General features: G+C 40.4%; 1 protein-coding gene across 4 annotated transcripts in view; it reads right to left on the minus strand.

The window, feature by feature from the left end:
• Positions 1-18,499, minus strand: part of kiaa0513 (KIAA0513 ortholog) — a 66,396-nt gene extending 47,897 nt beyond the window's left edge. For 2 of the 4 annotated variants that reach the window (XM_069901971.1, XM_069901968.1), the window contains exon 1: positions 17,957-18,343. The gene's annotated coding sequence lies outside the window, so the exon portion shown is untranslated. The other 2 variants (XM_069901969.1, XM_069901970.1) reach the window with 2 other exon arrangements.
• Positions 18,500-22,661: the final 4,162 nt, after the last annotated feature.

Below are 22,661 nucleotides of genomic sequence, written 5' to 3' on the forward strand. Positions count from 1 at the left end.
CTGGCTATCCCCTCATAATTTTAAATACCTCTATCAAATCTCCCCTCATTCTTCAACACTCCAGGGAATAAAGTCCTAACCTGTTTAACCTTTCCCTGTAATTCAGTTCCTGAAATCCAGGCAATATTCTAATACATCTTCTCCGCACTCTTCCAACATTATTGATATCTTTCCTGTAGTTAGATGAACAAAACTGTACACAATACTCCAACTTTGGTCTCATCAATGTCTTTTACAACTTTAACATAAAATCCCAACTCCTGTACTCAATACTTTGATTTATGAAGTCTAATATGCCAAAAGCTCTCTTTACAATCCTATCCACCTGCGATGCCACTTTCAGGGAATTATATCTGTATTTCACTCCTTAGTGCCTTACCATTTATAGTTTATGTCCTTTCCTGGTTTGTCTTTCCAAAATGCAACACCTCACACTTGTCTCCATTAAATTCCATCTGCCATTTTTAGCCCAATTTTCCAGCTGGCCTAGATCCCTCTGCAAGTTTTGAAAATTTTTGCTGTCCACAACACCTCCAATCTTAGTGCTTGCTAATCCAATTTACCACATTATCGTCCAGATCATTGATATAGATGGCAAACAACAATGATCCCAGCACAGATCCCTGAGGCACACCACAAGTCATAGGCCTCTACTCTGAAAAGCAATCATTCACCACTACTTTCTGACTTCTCCCATTCAGCCATTGTCCAATCCAATTCATTACTTCACCATGAATACCTAATGTCTGAACCTTTCTGATTAGCCTCCCATGTGGAACCTTGTCAAAGTCCTTACTAGTCCATGTAGACAACATCCACAGCCATTTCTTTGTCAACTTTCCTGGTAACCTCCTTGAAAAACTCTAAAAGATTGGATAAACATGACCTACCAGGAATAAACCCATGTTGACTATCCCTAATCAGCCCATGGCGATCCAAATAATTGTATATCTGATCTCTTAGAACACCTTCCAATAATTTACCTACTACTGACATCAGGCTCACCGGCCTTTAATATCCATGGTTATTTTTAGAGCATTTTTTAAACAAATTAACAATGTGAGCTAACCTCCAATCCTCTGGCACCACACCCACGGCTAAGAACATTTTAAATACTTTTGCCAGAGCTCCTGCAATTTCTACATTAGAATCCCTCAAGGTCCGAGGGAATATCTTTGCTTTAAGACAGCAAGCACTTCCTCCTCTTTAATCTGTATAGGTTCCATGGCCTCACTGCTTGTTTTCCTTACTTCCCTTTTCCTGAGTGAATACTGATGAAAAAAAAATTAAGATCTCTCCCATCTCTTTTGGTTCCATACAAAGCTAACCACTCTGATCTTCAAGGGTACCAATTTTGTTCCTTTCTATCCTTTTTCTCTTAATATACCCGTGGAGCCCCTTAGAATTTTCCATCACATTGTTTGCCAAAGCAACCTCATGTCTTCTTTTAGCCTTCCTGATTTTTTTTCTTGAGGCTTTTCTTAGATTTTTTCTACTCATAAAGTACTTAATTTGCTCCATGTTGCCAATACTTGCTATACACCTCTCTCTTCTGCCGAACCAGATCCCCAATATCCCTTGAAAACCAAGGTTCCCTGTGCCTTCTAACCTCGCCTTTGATCCTGACAGGAACATACAAAGTCTGTACTCTCAAAATTTCGTCTTTGAAAGTCCACCACTTACCTTGCACATCCTTGCTTGAAAACAATTTATCCCAATCCATGCATTCTAGATCCATTTTCCCATGTCACTCCACGCTCTAAGCTTTTCTGCCTTTCCTAGAATACTCCTTGCATTGAAATAGATGCAGCTGAGAACATTTCCACCACATCCAACCCGTTGACTTCTAACGGTGCATATAATTTTCACATCATCTTTTCCCTTATCCATTCCTCTATTTGCTCTGGCACTCTGGTTCCCTTCCCCCTGTAAATCTAGTTAAAACATCATTGAATGCCATCTATCAAAGTAATTTAATTTAACCCTAAACATGTTCAGCTGGACTTGGGTGTGGTGATTTCAGAAAGAAGCTGGTCAGATTGGTGTAAGGACAGCCTGACATCAATTATAAATGCAAGATATGGACTGGTTCAATATAATTTTTTTTTTTTTTACACCAATTATATCTTACCCCACAAAAGTTACCACAGATCAAAAGCCAAAATTTCAGAGCTGTGTTTCAGATATAGGACTGAGACAGGAACTTTTCTACATGCCACGTGGTCGTGCGAGAAAGTGAGGCCATTTTGGATAGAAATCACAGAAAAATTAACCAGGATAACAGGAGTGGCCTTCACAGAAGACACAGAGCTATATCTAATTAGGTATTTCATGGAAATAAGCAACAAATTGACCAACTATCAAATCTCATTTATAAAAATAGCACTGGTGGTAGCAAAAAAATCTACTGCAATCACTTGGAAGTCCGACTCCCCTCTATTTATAGCTCAATGGACTGTGAAAATGAACAGTTGTATAACTATGGGGAAAAAAAAAATCACATAACTTAAAGAATAAATATGACACTTTAATAAAGGTCTGGCAGCTAAACCTGGACCCACATAGGGGCCCAGATACAGTAATAAAAAGGAACAGATACAGTAATAAAGAGGAACCAAAAAAGGTATAAAAATAACTATTATATATACAAAAACATAGTTACCCCAAGTGTACTCTATATACTTAAAATACATTCAAGCTCTGACAGTGAACTGATCTGTATTTATGGATGGGGGAAGGAGGGAGGGACTGTTTTGTTTTTGTTTGTGAGGAAAAAGTTTAATATATTGTATATTTAAAATGTTATTATGTATAATTTAAAAAAGAGAAATATTCAAAAAGACCCTAAACATATTCTTAATTCTTAAAATAAGGAGTGAATTAACCCTGTTATGCTGAGAAACTACCTTAAAATTATGACTAAACAAGCAATGGTCAACATTTAAACAATTTATATACATCTAGTTTACTGTATTGAAGCACCATCAGGAAAAGTGGTCATACCATAAATACCAAAAGTATTAGATCAAAGGAAAAGGCGTACAATGTATGACCACATTAATGGGGTTGTATTATAGATCATCCAATATCAACAGGAACTGGAGAAGCAAATGTGCAGAGATAAATTAGTAAACAGCTGCAGGAAACAAAGTTATAATAGTAGATGATTTTAACTTCCCACATATTGACTGGGACTCCCATACTGTAAGAGTTGTATGGGTTAGAGTTTGTCAAAAGTGTTCAGGAAAGTTTTCCAAATCAATATTTTGAGTTATCAACTAGAGAGAGTGTAATACTGGATCTCTTATTAGGGAACGAAACAGGAAAGATGCTAGAAATATATGGAGGCGAACACTTTGGATCCAGTGAACACAATGCCATGAGTTTCAAGATAATTATGGATAAAGATAGGTCTGGTCCTCAGGCTGAGATTCTAAACTGGAGAAAGGTCGATTTTGAGGAAATGAGAAAACGTGGATTGGGATGGGTAGTTTTCTGGCAAGGATGTGCTTGTTAGACGGAAGGTCTTCGAAGGTGAAATTTTGAGTACAAAATTTGTCATTTCTAGTCAGGAAAGGCAAAATAAACAGACATATGGAACCTTGGTTTTCAAGGGATTTTGGGGCTCTGGTTAAGAAGAGAGAGGAGTGTAGCTGGTATAGGCAACAAGAAGCAGATTGAGGAGTATAATAAATGCAAGAAAAAATGTAAGCAGTAAATTATAAAGGCTAAAAGAAGAAATGAAGCTGCTCTGACAGACAAGGTGAAGGAAAATCCTAAGAGCAAAAGGATAGCAAGGAGAAAAATTGGTCCTCTCGTTTCAGAGTGGTCAATTATGCATGGAACCGGGGTGGGGGGGGAATCTTACATTTCTTTTGCATCTGCATTTACTCAGGAAACTGGTGCAGAGACTAGGTAGGTAAGGCAAACGAGCAGTGAGGCCATGGAGCCTATACAGATTAAAGGATGTGCCTGCTGTCTTAAAGCAAATAAGGGTGCATAAATTCCCAGGGCATGTCAAGGTATTACCCTGGACCTTGAGGGAGACTAGTGTAGAAATTGAAGGGGTCTGGCAGATGTATTTGAAATATCCTTATCCACAGGTGAGGTGCCAGAAGATTGGAAGGTAGATCATGTTGTTCTGTTATTTTAAAAAAGGGTCCAAAAATAACCAATGAAATCAGAGGCCAGTGAGTCAAACATCTATAGTAGGTATGTTCTAAGAGATTGGACATACAAATATTTGGATAATCAGGGTCGGATTAGAAATATGGCTTTATGCATGGTAGGTTGTGTTTAAACCATCTTGGAGCTTTTCTAAGAAGTTATCAGGAAAGTTGATGAAGAACGTGGATGTTGTCTACATGGAATTTAGTTAGGCCTTGGACAAGGTTCCTCATGGGAGGTTAATCAGAAAGGTTCAGCTGCTCAGAATTCATGGTAAGCCGGTAAACTGGAGAGGACATTGGCTTAAAGGGAGAAGCCAGAGAGTAGATGTGGGTGAATGCCTCTCAGACTGGAGGCTGAGGAATTCGGTAGAAGAGAGATCTGGGAATACAGATTCATAATTTTTTTTAGAAAATTTTATTTGCAGTTTTAGAGGCTCAAACTTTACAAATATCACAGGGGATCACCTCCCCTTTTACAGAATACAGATACATAATTCTCTGAAAGTGGCATCACAGGTGGATAGGGTGATAAAAGAGAGCTTTTGGCACATTTGCCTTCATAAATTAAAGAATTGAGTACAAGAGTTGGATGTTATTATGGTAAAGTTGCACAAGACAAAGGAGAGGTCAAATTTCAGTTTTGTGAGCAGTTTTGGTCACTTAACTACAGGAAAGATACAAGATTGAAAGGCTGATTTACTAGGATGTTTCTGGGTCTGGAGGAACTGTTTACACTGAAAGATTAAACAGGTTAAGACTTTATTCTCTGGAGCAAAGAAGAACGAGAGGACATTTGATAGAGGTATACAAAATTATGAGGTGTATAGAGTAAATGCAGGTCGGCTTTTTCCGATGAGGTCATTTGGCAACGCATAATAAAATTGGTGACATGGGTTAACGGTGACACGGGAAAGTTTAAATGGAACATTAGGGGGAACCTCTTCACACAGATAGTGGAAGTGCCAGGTGAAGTGTTGAATGCAGGCTCAATTTTGAAATTTAATACTTGGACAGCTATTTGAATGGGAAAGGTATGGAGGGATATGGACTGGGTGTAAATCAGTGGGACTTGACAGAATAAGTTTGGCACAGACTAGAAGGGCCAAAGGGGCAGTTTTTGTGATATAATGTCCTATGACTCACTTCTTAAAGAACAGCAAGGCTTTGAAATCATACTGCAATCAACAATGTGCTGGAAGAACCCAGCAGGTCAGGCGAGATCTGTGAAGGGAAATGAAATTCTATCAAGTCCTGAAGCCAGATTTTGAGCTGAAACATCAACTTCCATTTCACTCCATGGATGCTGCCTGACATATTAAGTTCCTCCAGCATTACTTTTTGCTCTAGGTTCAGTCCCTTGTGTCTCTGAAAAATTATACTGATGAATAAGAAAATATTTATGTTATTGACTATTTCGTCTTTCACTGAAGCCACAGAAACTTTTATGTAGACAGTAGAAATCTAGTCTGCAGGAATAAGGAGCACAAATGATTAAGTATCAGTAAAAAATGGTCAATGAAAATTAATGGAACTGAAAAGCCATCAATCTTCAAGACAATGACATAGATCTTATAGTTTAAAGAGACGGCTTATCATTTTCCAAAATTCCTTAGATTCCAGACCAGTGGTTCTCAATCTTTTTCAGTATAAGGGCCCAACATGCCTTGGCCCACTAGTGGCAATGACTGAGAATATTTTCAAGTTAAAGACAGCTCTGTAAGGAACACACCTTTATCTAATTTATTTTATTTACCATTTTTAAAGACCCACATGGAAAAAGCCATAGCCCAATGTTTGAGAACCACCGATCAAGACCATTTCTACAGTTTGGAACAGATCCAATGTAAACCCACTGTTTTTAAAAAAATTCTAAGACTAACGGGTTTATTGAACAATTGGAAAATGCTGAAATCTACTCAAGTAATAGGTTATATGGAAACACACGATAGGATCGGGCAGAATCAACTTAGATTTAAAAAAGGGAATTCAAGTTTAACAATATGAGCCTTTTTTTAAAAAAAAGGTAAAGGGCTGTCGGTAACATTTATAGTGCTGTGGTCATACCCAAACTGGAGGAAGCTAACAAGGTGACTGCTAGGAAAGGTAAAGTGATTAGGTAAGCAGTGCAGAGTGCTGCTTTGGATACTGTTGGAAGAAAGTTTAGGGAAGATGTCAAAGTTTTTTTAAATATACAGAGAATAGTGGGTGCCTGGAATCAACTGCTAGATGGGGTGGTTGAGGATGATACAATATGGACATTTAAGAGACTCAAATAGGCACATGAATGCAAGAAAAATGAGGGGCTCTGGATTGTGAGGGAAGAAAAGGTTAGATTGATTGTGGAGTAGGTTTACAAAGCAGCCATTCTCAACTTTTTTTTGGCTATGGTCTCCTTAAGATCCTGCTCAAAATACAGATAAATGAGTTCTCTTCCATAAGAAACAGTTAGGTTTTAGTTTCTTCCATAGTTCTCTCCTACCGACTACATAAAAAAAGCATTAAAGTGTTACACGAATGGATAAGAAATCAAGGCTTTTACTTAAATGTGCTGTGATCCCCAGGAGGCTGTTGGGCCACCGCTGAGAATGGCTAGTTCAGCACAAGATTGTGGGCTGAAGAGCATGGGCTATGCTGTGATGTTTATGTACCATCACTAAGGCTCATTTGGCACTGCACTAGGCAGTAACCTAGATATGTATGTTTATACATTGATTGTGGGACTGAAGTGGTGAAAGTAAAACCCATCTCTATCCAATTCAAGGCAGAGCATTTTCTTTGAATTGAAAAGGTGGGTCTAGTATTTTCATAATCCTTTCCTCAGAATTTATCAATCTATGGGAAATAGTGGTTAATATCTTTAAATAATGAAACAAATAGAGAACTTTTTTTTTTAAAAGCTTTGCAGTGACATTAGAGTCCCTGCTGTTCTGTGTTGACTGTCAAGACACTTGCTATACTTGTCCATCTCCTGGGGAATGTCTATTAGAGTTTTAGATTGATGTAATTAAATTTCCCTGGAAGCAGATGAATTTTAGTAACTTTTTTTTTAAACTGCTCCTGCTTTGTGTGCCGATCTTGCGAAAACGCAAGGGAGATTTATGAGCAGAAGCCTCAGGACAGGCTTGAAGATTGGATTAGCTTCATTTTTTTTTAAACAGACACACCTCTCGCAAATCTATGAGCTACTGCTATATACAATTTTCCAGGCACAAAATGCCTTTTGAAAGGGTTCCATTCTTCAAGTATACATTTATGTAATGAACGTTTGCAGGGTAATTGACTGTGGTGCTGAGGGGGAGGGATGGTGGGGGGCAGGGGGTAGGGCTTGTACCTGAGTCTGATCCTCTCTGTCCATGGAGTTTCACCAAGTATTGCCAGGGGATGTTGATACTAACTTCAATTCTGATTTTGTTGCCTAACCCAGAAGGACATCAGGTTGCAGTTGTAGCAAATGTTGGTAAGACCATACTTGGAATATTGCATATTTTTGGTCACCCACACTACAGGAAGGATGTTGTAGCAAGAGAATGCAGAAGAAATTTACCAGGAAGGAAGAGCTATAGTTATCAAGACAACTATATATTGGGGTTATTTTCACTGGAATGCAGGAGGCTGAGATGTTAGGTGATGTTTACAAAATTATGAGGGGCATGAGGCTATTCCATGTATGAAGTTCATCACCCTTCTTAATACTTTTCACATCAAACACATTTCAACCCACACAACTGGCTACATCCACTGCTTGTTCATCTTCACAATCTTATATAGCATCTACCTTCACACTGACTGCTCCATCATTTTACCTTACTCTGCAGTTTTTCCCTCAAATCAGTACTGCTGCTGCTGGTTCGCAGCTGGGGGTGGGGTGGGGGGGGTAGGGGAGACAATGTATTGGTCAGAGTTATACTTGGAAACATATGTTTCATATGCTGGAATAGAATTATTAAGTCAATTCTACAACACATTCTTTTCACACCGCCATGTAAAATGGAGAAATTTTCCCAGGAACTCTCCCGTGAACCGGCGGTGTGAAAATGTCGGCCTGGAAAAATAACCCAGGTAATTTTACCTGGCCACCCTCTCCTTGTGTTCTGCATCAGCAAGTGGCCAAGCAGGGGAAGTGTCGTGACATCAGCACGAGCATGCTATGTCACCGTGTAGTCATTTCAGCATTTAAGCTTGTCAACCTGAATTTGCCTAATAAATCAGTTCATTCTGCTATTTTCCTCTTGCATTTAATTACTATTTAAATAGCTGTGTACCTGTCTCTTGGTCTTAACCAAATTGTTAAATGCTCTATACATACAAAGTCTTCCAACTTCTGGTAAGATTTCCTGTGAGTGCATAATTTGTCATCACTGTGGACACCCCCCCCGCTGCCCCCTAAATTGCCGTGGAGGACAAATTCCAGGGAATTTGGAGCGCAGTGTGAAAGGCCTGCTTGCCCAGAATTTCACCGCTCACCCGCAGTACGAAAGGCCAATTAAGATGCCCTCTGGCCCAACTTATTCATGCTGAACAGACAAATCCCATTTCCCTGCATTCAGCCCATATACCTTCATCTTTCCTAATCTAAAGCAAATAAAAAACAGTTAAAGACAGTGTATAGGAGGGATGATGGGCAGAAGGGACTAGATAGGAAAGGTGAACAAAGACAGAAGAAATCCAAGTATATGGGTGATGGGCAGGTGGAACCAGGTGAGGGAGAGTGATGAGACTTAATAAAAAGATGGGGTGGGGCAACAGAAAAGATGAACTAAGGGAGAGACACCAGGTGGACTTCCCAGAGTTTGGCATTCTCTCAGTCTTCCTCTTCATCATCATGCCCACCACCTCACACAAAGCTGCTCTGAATCTAGTGAAGTATTCTTATGTAAAAGCATGTTCATTTGTCTTTTAGCTATTTTTTTAATGCTAACAAGCAATCAGTAACCCTCAAAACAAGCTCATGGCTGAAATGTTTTGCAACACATCCACAACTGATTATATAGTTCAGATTGTGTGCATTATGGCTCTGTGCCATTTTTGCCTTTCTTACTTCTCCCCAGGTGCCTGACAGCTTTTTACTCATACCTGGAAGAAAGGATTAGGCCTGAAAAATCAGTAATATATTTTTACCTCCTATCACTCTGTGACACCTGCTGAGTTCCTCCAGCATCCGTTTTTTTTAAAGCCACTCACCCCCTTGAATCTGACACAGCTGGTCAATTGTAACCATGTTCCTACTACCCAGACTTAACCTTTCACCCTCTTGTTTAGCAATATTTTTATTCAACTACCCTAGAAATATTTGAAGATTGCTTCCACTGTCCATTCAGAAAATGTGTTCCAAAGACTCATGACATTAAATGAGTGAACTTTTATTTTTAAAGAGTACACTTGCGGTTCTAGATCCACCTTACCATGACACCACAGGATATATTCAATCAAGTTGCTTCTCATAATTCTAAACTCCAATGGATACAAGCCAAATCTGGCCACCATTTTCCCCCTCACAAGAAAACCAATGCATTACAGGTTTCCATCCAGTAAGTCGTCTTTGTTTCCAATATGGTTTTCCTTGTGTCAGGAAGCATTTACAGCAGAGTGAAGATAACTGAAACATCATCTCCTTATATTTGTGTTCAATTTCTCTAACAGCATCAACATTTTGTTGGCTTTCTTATTCTATTCCAGCTTTTTGAGAACCTTGCTCTAGGAAACTCCATTTCCTCTGTATCTCAGAACTCCACAATTTCTTGTTTGGGTATTATTATTTTATCTTTCAAAATGTACAATCACATTTTCCTCATCATACACCTTTTGTCAATTTTTTGCCCATTCACTTAAGCTATCCATTTTCCTCTTTACATCATTCTTAAAACTTACCTTGCGACTTTATTGGGCACATTATTTCACCCTATCACAGAAGTTCTCTCTGTTCCGTCCATCATCCTCCCACCTTCTCTGCTACCTAGACTAACTTCTTTTTCTCTTTCCCAGTTCTGATGAATATTGAATATTGTTTCTCTTTCCACAGATGCTGCCTGATATGGCTTTTTAAAAAGTTTAAGACATACAGCATAGTAACAGGCTATTTCAGCCCACAATCCCATACTGCCCAATTACACCCAATTTTTAACCTATAACCCTTAGTACATTTTGAGCGGTGGGAGGAAATTGGAGCCGTTGGGAAAAAGTACTCAGCGATAGGCAGAACACACCAACTCTTTACAGACTTCGTGGGATTCGAACCCCGGTCCCGATCGCTGGTGCTTTCACAGCATTGTGCATCCGCTATGACAACCGTGCCACCCCATTTTCTGTTTTATTAATTTCCCACCATCTTTGTCATCATCATATTTGGCTTTCTTCCTATTGATTAATACAATTTGTAAAATGTTGAGATCCCAGCATCAATTCCCATCATATATCTCTCATTATTGCACAACCATCTCTATGCAGACACAGCTAGCAGTCAAACCCATACAACGTGTGATGGGAAAAGAAACCAACTTTACTTGAGCAACAGGTTAAGGTGAGAAGAGAAACAGATTAAGACAAAGGTAACTAACAAAGGGTTCAAATTATTCAGGGTAAAACAGAAGATTGGACAGTGTTTTCAATTCAGAAAAGTCATAATTGCCTGTGAAGTTCTCCAAGTAAGCTCAAAAATATTGATAACAATGTAACAGGAAAGGCGTTCCCCAGTATTTTAATCAGTAAATTATGAATCAGGAACTGTTCAGAGAATTCAACTATGACATTTAAAATTTAAAATACAGGAAAATGTAACTTTCATGTGATAAAGAAGCAAAATTGTCAAGCATCTTTCTTTAATCTCATTATTTTCAGCAAGGAGTTGCCTTGGAATCAAGGTCCCAATTTAATAAACTGGAAACATGACAAGAAGGGGAATATGGTAGTGAGATAAGGAACATCTCCCATGGCAGGCAAGGCTTCATTTGTGAGACGAGCTAGTGGTCACTTCTTTAATAAGAGAAAACTGAATATCACAATTAAACAATAAAATACCCATTGGAGAAAACTTGGTAACAAGACACACATAGGAAAAGAATTTAGCAATACATTTCATGGTGCTTAGTGTCTGATTGGCTTACCAGTGTTGGATGAATTCCAACAATATGAAAGAATGGTGTAAAAACATGAAAGAGGAAACATCAATAACAGCAGCTCAAGAAACTATGTGTTGATAAGGAAGAGGATCCTTGGGTCTGTGACATGAGTGATACTCACATCCCTGGTCAGCTTTGGAAACAAGCAGGTAACAGTTAACTAGTAATAGAATAGCTTTAGTTTAAAGAGAATAAGAACACAAGAAATAGGAGCAGGAGTAGGCCATTCAGCCCATCAAGCTTGCTCCAGCATTTAATAAGATATGGTTGATCTGATAATAGGCTCATCTCCAGCTACCTGCCTTGTCCCCATAACCTTAAATTCCCCAACTATTCAAAAATCTGTCCTACCTTGTCTTAAATATATTTAGAGGTAGCTTCCATGGGCAGAGAAGTCCATACTCACTCTTTGGGAAAACCAGTTCCTCCTCATCTCCATCCTAAATCTAACACCCTGAATCTTGAGGCTATGCCCCTTAATTCTTGTCTTACCTATCAGTGGAAAAACATGCCTACCTCTGTCTTGGCTATTCCTTTCATAATTTTATACATTTCTATAAGATCCCCCTCATTCTTCTGAATTCCAGCATACAGTCCTAGACAATTCATAACTAATCCCCTCATCTCTGGAATCAAACTAATGGCCTCCAAGGCCACTATATCCTTCCTCAAGTAAAGAACAGCACACAGTACTCCAAATGCTGTACACTTGCAGCATGACCTCCCTGCTCCTAAACTTAATCCCTCTAGAAATTAAGACCAGCATTCCATTTGCCTTCCTGATAGCCTGCTGTACCTGCAAACTAACTTGTGATTCATGCACCAGCACTTCCAAGTCCTTCTGCACAGCAGCATGCTGCCATCGCTTGCCGTTTAAGTGATAATCTGATCTATATTTTCCTTCCAAAGTAAATAACTTCACATTTACCAACATTGTACAGTACGTTTCCAATTATCCAAAAGCCACTTTACCAAAATTACCAGTTATCCGCAAAAACTTTCATTAGTGACACGAAGTGACAAGTTGAAAAAAAAAGTTGATTTTTTAAAAACCTGCTGTGCTCAAGTGGGACTCTGACATGCTTTTAGTGCCATTTTGAATCCAAGATCGTGTCACTGGCCACCGAGACAGAGGTGCACCAAAGAAGAGGTACAAGGACTGCCTAAAGAAATCTCTTGGTGCCTGCTACATTGACCACCGCCAGTGGCCTGATATCGCCTCAAACTGTGCATCTTGGTGCCTCACAGTTCAGCGGGCAACAACCTCCTTTGAAGAAGACCACAGAGCCCACCTAACTGACAAAAGACAAAGGAGGAAAAACCCAACACCCAACCAACCAATTTTCCCTTGCAACCGCTGCAACTGTGTCTGCCTGTCCCGCATCGGACTTGTCAGCCACAAACGAGCCTGCAGCTGACGTGGACATTACCCCTCCATAAATCTTCGTCCGCGAAGCCAAGCCAAAGAAGAAGAGAATCCAATTAAACTTTATTTCATGCTTGAAAAACCATGGCATTGGGAGATCCGTTGGGTCGGCAGCGGGGTGTTGGGGATCCGAGTGGTGACCTCAGGCTTATGGGTAGGCTCTGTGACAGCAGTGAGGAGGTGTAGGGATTAAAGCAGGGACCTCAGGCAGTACTGTAACTGGGGTGGGGAGGTGTCAGGGATCAGAGCGAGGATCTTGAGCGCCTGGGCAGGTTCAGTGATGGCGGTGGGAAGATGTCAGAATCGGCGATGGCCGATACAAGTATTCTGCTGCTTAAATTGAGCTGCAGATCAGATATCTGGAAAATGAAATTAACTGATAAGCATCCGGTCCTGAGCATTTTGGATCATAAATGTATGGTACTCCATTTAGTAGACCATTGACCACTCAATTAACCTATCTATATCTCTCTGCAGACTCTCCATATCCTCTGCACAATTTACTTTTCCACTTAATTTGGTATCATCAACAAACTCAGATACACAACATATAGTTTCTCCTTCCAGATTATTACTTTTTAAAAAATTTTAAATGTTTAAATATATTTAGATATACAGCACGGCCCATGAGTCCATGCCACCCAATTAACTTACAATCCCAGTCCATTTTGAACGTACAAACTCTTCACAGTCAGTGTGGGATTCAAACCCTGGTCTCGATCACAGGCACTGTAAATGTGTTGCACTAACCGCTACATCAACAGTATCACTGTGTATATTGTACACAGTTGCAGGCCCAGTACCAACCTTTGTCATATAGAAAAACACCCCTGTATACCAACACTCTGCTTTTGAGGTTAACCAATTCTCGATCCATGCTAATATATCACCCCCAAATCTATTCATCCTCATCTTATGGATAAACCTTTTATGTGGCAACTTGCATCTTATCAAACGCCTTCTGGAAATCCAAGTAAATAATATCGACCTGTTCCCCTCTATCTACTGCACGTGATCCATCCTCAAACAAGACCTGTACCTGCTGAATCCATGCTGGGTCACCAACATCATCACCAAAGTGTCAACCATAACTTCTGCTCTTTCTTTCAGTAGCTTGTGATGCATTTCGTCAAGACAAGGGGACTTATCTTTCTTAAGGGCCATACGTTTGCTCAGGAACCCTTCTTTAGTGATCCAGGCAATTACTTCCAATCACATGCATAATCTCAATCTTTATCATTGCAGATGTCCTTCACCACAAAGACTGACACAAAATAGTAATTTAAAGCTTCTGCCATTTTCTCATTATCCAATACCAATTTCCCTCTCTCATCCTCCAAGGGACCTTCGTTATCTTTAGCCACCCTTTTCCACTTTATATAATTATAAAAACTTTGAATTGAATTGCTTATTGTCATTACAGTGAAAAGCTTTGTTTTGTGTGTTATCCAGGCAAGTAACTCATACTTCAGTTCAGCAAGTAGTGGAGTAATAAAAACAAAGTACATTGTATAACGTCAAACATATTACAGTACAATTCCAATGATCCAAAATTGGATCCTCAAAATCCTCAATTATCCAAAAAATGTTTTTAAACCGGATAAATGAGAATAGCTGAAACAAATCAGAAATCACCATTTATCTGAACTGACCAAGGTTGGACTCCCAGCAGCAGCGGACCTCAAGCTCCCGGGCTCCCGGCACAAGTGGGGCCTTGGTGGGGAAGTGTCATTGATTGGCAGTGGCCAGCATTTTTTTGGTGAGAATTAAACATTATTTTAATGTTTTAAAATCCTTATCTTGTTTTTGTTGTTGCTTAAACACTGTTACAAGTGATTTGCTGTTTGCTGCTGGGATTTTTTTTTAAATGATCAGTTCTCCGGAAAAAAACATTTATCCAAAATATGCCCGGTCCCAACCTCAACCATTTCAGATAATGAGAGTTGTACTATGTCTTCATAACTGCTTGCCGTAGCTGCATGTTGGCTTTCAGTAATGTGTGTTTAAGAACACCCATATGCCTTTAAATATCCACATCACTTAACATCTACTACTTCAAAAGCACTTCTCTCTTGTGCACCAAAGTGGATAATTTCAGATTTTTCCATGTTATATTTCATCTGATAAGTTTTTTACCCACTCAATCACCACTGCCTCCTCCTCAATCACAATCCCACCCTGTTCTATATCAGCAGTAAGCTTGGAATTCCGATGTTTGGTCTTTTTAAATCAACCATTGACATGGATTTTGAAAAGCTGGAGCCCCTTATCATTCCTTGCCAATTACCAAATAGACGACTTGATTATAATCAGCAACTGAGCCTCTGAAGCTCTCCCAGGTAGAGAATTCCATAGGGTAAAGAAGTTCCTTCTCATGCATCCTTTCATTTTCCATTTTCTGACTCCACTCTCTCCTCAGGGGATGGCTTGGCAACAAAATTACAAACCCACAAACCCCAAAACCATCTTTTTTTTTAGAAAATATTTTATTTTTGATTTTCAAAGACTCATAAATTGAAATAAACAATACATTTTTTTCCAACAGTAGTGTATATCCTACAGTCTATTTTATCCCCTACCTTCCGTACCTTAATATACAAAAAAGAAATGATACAAATTAAACAAACACAAAGAACAAAATATCATTAAAGTCAAAAACATTTAAGGGAACTTAAGTAGTACCCAAAGAAACCTAAAATAAAAAGATAAGGAACAAAATACAAGACCATGTTGCCTGCATCACTAATTTCAAACATTCCACTATTGGCACGGTTCTTGTATTCACTTTATCTAAAAGGGGTATAATTACATCTGCGTACCAATCTCCTGCAGATAGGGTTGCCACACCCTAACAAATGTGCCATATTTCTTCTTCAAATTGTATGTAATTTTCTCCAGGGGAATACAACTCTGTATTTTTGTATTCCATTGTGTAATATTTAGTTGGGAGTCGGACTTCCACGTGACTGTAATACATTTCCTGGCTACCAACAAGGTGGCCTTCACAAACTGAATTTGGCATATGGACAGTTTAAAACTTATGTCTATAATGTTTCCCAGGAGATACAATTCCAGATCCTGTGGAAAATCCACCTTTGTAATTTTTTTTTCAGAATGTACCCCAGGTCCTCCCAGAAGGATCTTGCCTTTATACACAGCCAATTGAATAGATTTGGGCTCTAGTTTGTAAAATAAAGATGATAAATCTTTTGCTTGCTGTGGATGCATTTTTCAGAAATGCTGACATTTTGTTTTAAATTATGAGATTTGAAAGTTGTGCTGGAGGGATATTCTGCTTAAGGAAATCTCTGAAGCACTGGGGTGGGAAGTTGTCATTAGAACATACAATAGAACTAGGGAAGATAGGAAAATGAAATGGAATCCTTGCACGATTCCATGCCACCCAATTGAATAGATTTCTGAGATTTCTGATTTAAATTTATGTAATTTTTGTGGTGTGAGGTACAGTTGATGCAGGAAATCATATTGCATCAACGTGTACCTGGCATTAACAACTGCTGTCATGCTGTCCAGACACAGATCTGACCAGCACTGCTTGTGGAGTGTTCTGCCAAGTCTGACTCCCACCTTTCCCACGACCTGTGTAAGCATGGCTTTGGGCCCTCATTCTGGAATAGGAAATACATCGTAGAGATAAACTTATGCGCATTTCCCTATTGAATTAGAATCTCCATGTCATTACAAACGGGGTAGTAGGGCTATAGACGGTCCCAAGTTAACCCTTAAGAAAGATAGCAGAAGAAAATTTTATATGGTAAATCATATTTATTCCTCAGTTGTTCAAATGACATGAACTCCCCTTGCTCATAACAATCCTCGCTATACCTGATCCTCTTCCAGCACCAGCTGGAAGAGCCATGCGTATTAATTTGTTTTGGGTTCCTACAACCATTTTGACCAAGTCTCTTCTCACCAGACTGAAATCGTGCAAGGATTCCATTTCATTTTCCTATCTTCCCTAGTTCTATTGTATGTTCTAATGACAACTTCCCACCCCAGTGCTTCAGAGATTTCCTTAAGCAGAATATCCCTCCAGCACAACTTTCAGATCTCATAATTTAAAACAAAATGTCAGCATTTCTGAAAAATGCATCCACAGCAAGCAAAAGATTTATCATCTTTATTTTACAAACTAGCAGACTCTACATTCAAATGATCCTCCATCAGTTTTGCCATCCAACAACAGACATATACCCCTCCCCAACATCATTTATTTGTATAGATGAAATACTTGTCCCGCATACGTATTTTTTGTTTGCGTATTATGTTTTGCACCAAGGACCGGAGAATGCTGTTTCGTTGGGTTGTACTTGTACAATCAGATGACAATAACTTATACCCCTGTTCAGTCTGAAAGAGTGACCCTGAGCTCCCAGTTGTGTCACTTGAATTCTCCATCCCACTTTGAACTCCTTTCTTTGTCTTCTTACAATGCTCTGACAAAGCCCAAGATTGAGAGCCAGTACCTCAGCTTCCATCTAGGTACGCTCAAGACTCAGCACACTCAATTTAACGATGTTTCCAGCTCTAATCAGAGGTGGTCAGTTCTGATCAGAGGCCATCCACCTGGAACATTAACCTAATTTTTCCATCTCCATAGATGATGGCAGATCTGCTGGAAATTTTCTGCCTTCCCTTGCCAGATTTCCAGAAAATGCAGTGTTCTGCACTCCACAGGTCCAACATTTCTCCCTTATCCTCAATTACACCCCTCCAGCTGGGCACTGCCACCTTTGCAGCTTACCTGCTGAGAATTTCCCTAATTTTCTACTTTTATTTTGTTAATTAGGATTCCCTCCATTCAACTCCATGCAATCCACTAAGTTCCCTGAAACCACTGCCCTAATGAGCACTTTCATGATCACCCTTCCTCTTAACAGCTTCTATTCAGTTGGAAAGCATAATGAACAGATGTTTTAAGGATGGCCTGTTTCCGCTCCGTAAATGGTTATATGGAATACAGCACAAAACCTTGCCTTTATTTCCAACCCTCTAGTGAAACAATTAAGCATTTGATCATTATGAACGCTGGGAAAGCTAGAAATCTTATCATATAACTCAAGATGTTAACCCTATGGATCCTTTCTCTCCACAGACTGCTCTTTTTTAAAAAAAAATGAAACACAAACCAACTTTTTAGTAAAATAACATGGAAAATGTAAACATTTGATCCATTAAATATTGTCCAATTCCAAAACCCATTAACAATAGCTGAACCAACTCACATGTCAGCTGGTAGGTCCGTCTTTTCCATGAAAGCAGACTGGCCTGATCATCTGCTCGGTGAAAGCAGATTACTATTTGGGATTGAGTCATTTACACCACATCCCTACACGCCCCCTAATCTATTGATGTCTGCTTCAAATTAATTTAAGGATTCTGCTTCGACCTCCTTTGAGGAAGGGTTCCAGAGCAGACATTTATTGGATCCAATCTCGTTTATTTTCCCGAGCTCAATGTACTGGACCGCCCAAAACTCCACGTATCGGTGCTGTGGTCCAGCAGCATCGACCGAACGCACCTCTCAGCCCTGGAACCGTGAGAAGACGGGGCCAGCTCCCTGCAGACTCGGCTCCAGTGCAGCTGGCCGCGCCTCCAGCTCGTCTCAGCCCCGTTCCCTACCAGCTTCCTTCCCGCAAGCGAGTGCCGACTGTCCGGCCGCTCTGCACCAGCCGGCCGACGCGCCCACTGCCCCGATCGAGGACAGGACCCTCACCTTCTTCGATCGCCTCCCCAGCAGCGGTGAGCACCACGCATGCGCAGGCACGATGGTCGGGCGCATGCGCCGTGCTCGGTCCACCTGCGCAAGCACATGACCGGCGAGCGGGCGGATGGGAGGGAAAGGTGATGGGGGTGCCTGATCTCGGCTCCCTGTCACCTCGACCGCCACCCCAGACAGAGTGCCCCCGGTCGGACGAAAGCCTAGGCTCCTAGAACCATTTTGAACATTTACACCTCAGAATCAGGCCCTTCTAGTCTGTGCCGATCCATTTTTCTGCCTAGTCCCACTGACCTGCACCCAGTCCATATCCCTCCCATCCATGTCCCTTCTTCAATACATTCACCACTTCAGCTGGCAGCTCTTCCACACTCCCACTGCTCTCTGTGTGACGAGGTCCCCCCCCTAAACCTTTTCCCTTTCACCCTTAACCCATGTCCTTTGGTTTGTATCTCAATGGAAAATGCCTACCTACATTTACTCTGGACCACTCATAATTATAAATACCTCTATCAAATCTCCCCTCATTCTTCTATGCTCCAGGGAATAAAGTCCTAACCTGTTTAACATTTCCCTGTAATGTGGATCCTTGATGATTGCTGCTGCATTCCCTGTAGATGTTCTCGATGATGGTGAGGATTTTGCCTGTCATGCCCTGGGCTGTGTCCACCTCCTTTTGCAGGTGCTTTCTGCTCAGAGGTATTGGTGTCTCCATGGCAGACTATGATGCAGCCAATCAGCACAATTTCTACTACATTTCTGTAGAAATTTACCAGGGTTTCCAATGTCATACCAAACCTCTGCAAACTCCTGAGGAAGTAAAGGCAGTGATGTGCTTTCTTCATGATGCCATTAGCAAGTTGGGTTCAGGAAAGATCCTCTAAGATAGCGACGTCCAAGAACTTAAATTTGCTTACCCTCTCCACCTCTGATCCACCAATGATCATTGGATCATGCACCTCTGGTTTTCCATTCCTGAAGTCAATAATCAGCTCCATGCTTTTGGTGACATTGAGTATGAGGTTGTTGTGGTGAACCACTCAGCCAAGTTTTCAATCTCCCTCCTGTATCATTGCCCCTTTTTATACAACTCACTACTGTGGTATCATCAGCGAATTTGTAATTGTTGTTGTACCAAGCCACATAGTCATAGGTGCATAGTGAGTAAAGCAGGGGCTAAGAACCTAGCTGCTCTAGTTCTGGTAGAAATTGTAGAGGAGATATTCTTATCAATCCTCACTGAGGTAAGGAATCCAGGTCATTTGGTAGAACTGGAAATGTGTAAATATGAATATGAGTAAAACGTTAAAGGATCGACAAAGAGATAGACAACAGACTTGCCAAGGCAAATAGCGCCTTTGGAAGACTACACAAAAGAGTCTGGAAAAACAATCACCTGAAAAAACACACAAAGATCAGCGTGTACAGAGCCGTTGTCATACCCATGCTCCTGTTCGGCTCTGAATCATGGGTCCTCTACCGGCATCACCTACGGCTCCTAGAACGCTTCCATCAGCACTGTCTCCGCTCCATCCTCAACATTCATTGGAATGACTTCATCACCAACATCGAAGTACTCGAGCTGGCAGAGTCCGCAAGCATCGAATCCACGCTGCTGAAGACCCAACTGCGCTGGGTGGGTCACGTCTCCAGAATGGAGGACCATCGCCTTCCCATGATCGTGTTATATGGCGAGCTCTCCACTGGCCACCGAGACAGAGGTGCACCAATGAAGAGGTACAAGGACTGCTTAAAGAAATCTCTTGGTGCCTGCCACATTGACCACCGCCTGTGGGCTGATCTTGCCTCCAACCGTGCATCTTGGCGCCTCACAGTTCGGCAGGCTGCAACTTCCTTTGAAGAAGACTGCAGAGCCCACCTCATTGACAAAAGACAAAGGAGGAAAAACCCAACACCCCAACCCCAACCCACCAATTTTCCCTTGCAACCGTGCCTGCCTGTTCCGCATCGGACTTGTCAGTCACCAACGAGCCTGCAGCAGACGTGGACATACCCCTCCATAAATCTTCATCCACAAAGCCAAGCCAAAGAAAAAGAAAGAAGAAAACGTTAAAATTTATTAGTTATAATTTTAACACTTTAAATGGGACCATAAAGAGGAAATAGTCTTAGCACACTTGAAAAAATTAAAGTTGGACATAGTTTTCCTACAGAAAGAGCATCTTACAAAATTGGAACATAATAAATTAAAAAGGGACTGGGTGGGACAAGTCATTTCATTTTCTTTCATCTCCAAAACAAGAAGGGTGGCAATTTTAATTAACAAAAATAAACTGGTGTTGGTTGAGGACATATCCATTGATTCAGTGGGAAGATTTGTAGCAGCAGATTGTCAAATAATACACAGAATCCTGGATGCTTCTGAATATTTACGCTCCAAATTTTGATGATGAATCCTTTATGCGGAATGTCTTAAAAACTGTCAAAGGAAGACAAAATATATTGGTTGGGGGAGATTTAAATTTTGCTTGGACTCCACCCTTGATAAATCAGCAAAGGTAAAGTGACAAAAGCAAAAGCTGCAAAAGTTACTTTATCGTTTATCAAGGATTTAAATCTGACAGATGTATGGAGACCAGAAACTCTTGCATATTTCTCCAGGATTGGGGTCTGATAAATACAAATATAAGCACATCGTCTACAAACAAATTAATTTTATGCTCTTCCTGGTCAACTTTGAATCTCTTTATGTCCGAATCCTTCCTTGTAACCTCTGCTAATGGTTCAATTGTCAAAACATAAACCTCATGACAGTGGGCACCTCTGCCTGCTGGATCTACTCAAAGAAAACATCAATGACATCTGTCCATTAGTTATAATTTTGACCCATGGTTTATGATCAAGGGTTTATATCCCGTTAATAATGGGTAATAAAATTCTAAATACTTGGTATGAGAAAGGAATTAGGCATATTGAAGATTGTGTTCTTTGAACAACTAAAACAGAAATATGACTTGTTGAATAGAACTTTTTACGGCATTCTTCAATTAACTGCACCTGCATAGTGTTTCACAACGAGTGCAAGACCAAGTCATACATGGTTAAGGTCCTTCTTGTGAGAAAGGTGGGGTCCCTCAATGGTCTCGCCTTCAAGTAATGAAGTGGAGAGGAGTCACGTGATGGAGTAGTGGCCGGTCGGGGAACTCCAGCCCTCTCCAGAAAAGCAAAAAAAAGACTGAAAAAAACAAAGGCACAAACACAAAAACCAAAACAAAGTGAAAGTAAAAGTGTGAAGAAAATGGCAGTGAAGAAAGAAAAACCAAAAACAACGGGAAGAAAAGAAGAAGGAAAGACGTCAGAAGAAGAAGGTGAAGGCCTTACCTGTCCGAAGAGGCCCGCCGTGGAGAGAGAGGCCCGCTCCCACAGGTCAGTGGAAGTCCCGGGCTCAGGACTACAAAAATGGCTCGCAGAGCCGAGTAAAAGTGCACAACCGCGCATGTGCGAGGAGTCGCGCATGCACGATGCGCATGAAAAAAAACACACTGACGGGAGGGGGGAACAGCTGCGGAGTCGATCTCTACAGCTGAGAGAGACACCTGCAGCACAGCAGCAGGTGCAGAACACAGACAATAACGACAACAAGAAAGAAGAGGGTAAAAAGAAAACAAGGAAACAACAGATGGTCAACCCAGAGGAAGAAGAAGAAGAAGAACAGAAAGAAGTGGAAGAAGAAGAGAAAGGCAAGACAATGGATGTATCTTTTTTTAAAAAATATATGGAATCAGTGAAAGAATGGCAATTACAACAATTTGATGAGATAAAAAGAAGAATTAAGAATGCAGAAGAAAGAATGAATAAAATGGAAGTGGCCATATCAGAATTGGCAAAAAGAGTGCAAAATATGGAAAAACGAGAAACATTTGTAGATATGGAAGTAAAAGACTTAAAAGAGAAATTAGAAGAATCTAATGAGAAAGCTAAAGAGGCACAGGAGTTGTTAGCTCAGAAGATAGATATAATAGAAAACTATAAATAGAAGAAATAATATAAAGATAGTGGGCATTAAGGAAGATGAAGAAGGCAAGAATATGAGAGAATTTATAAAAGATTGGATCCCCAGGGTCCTGGGAAGACCAGAATTACAGGAAGAAATGGAAATAGAGAGGGCACATAGAACTTTAGCCCCAAAACCACAACCGCAGCAAAAACCAAAATCCATTTTAGTAAAATTCTTAAGATATACAACAAGA

Source organism: Narcine bancroftii, chromosome 10, assembly GCF_036971445.1.
Source record: "Narcine bancroftii isolate sNarBan1 chromosome 10, sNarBan1.hap1, whole genome shotgun sequence".
NCBI classification, from domain to species: Eukaryota; Metazoa; Chordata; class Chondrichthyes; order Torpediniformes; family Narcinidae; genus Narcine; species Narcine bancroftii.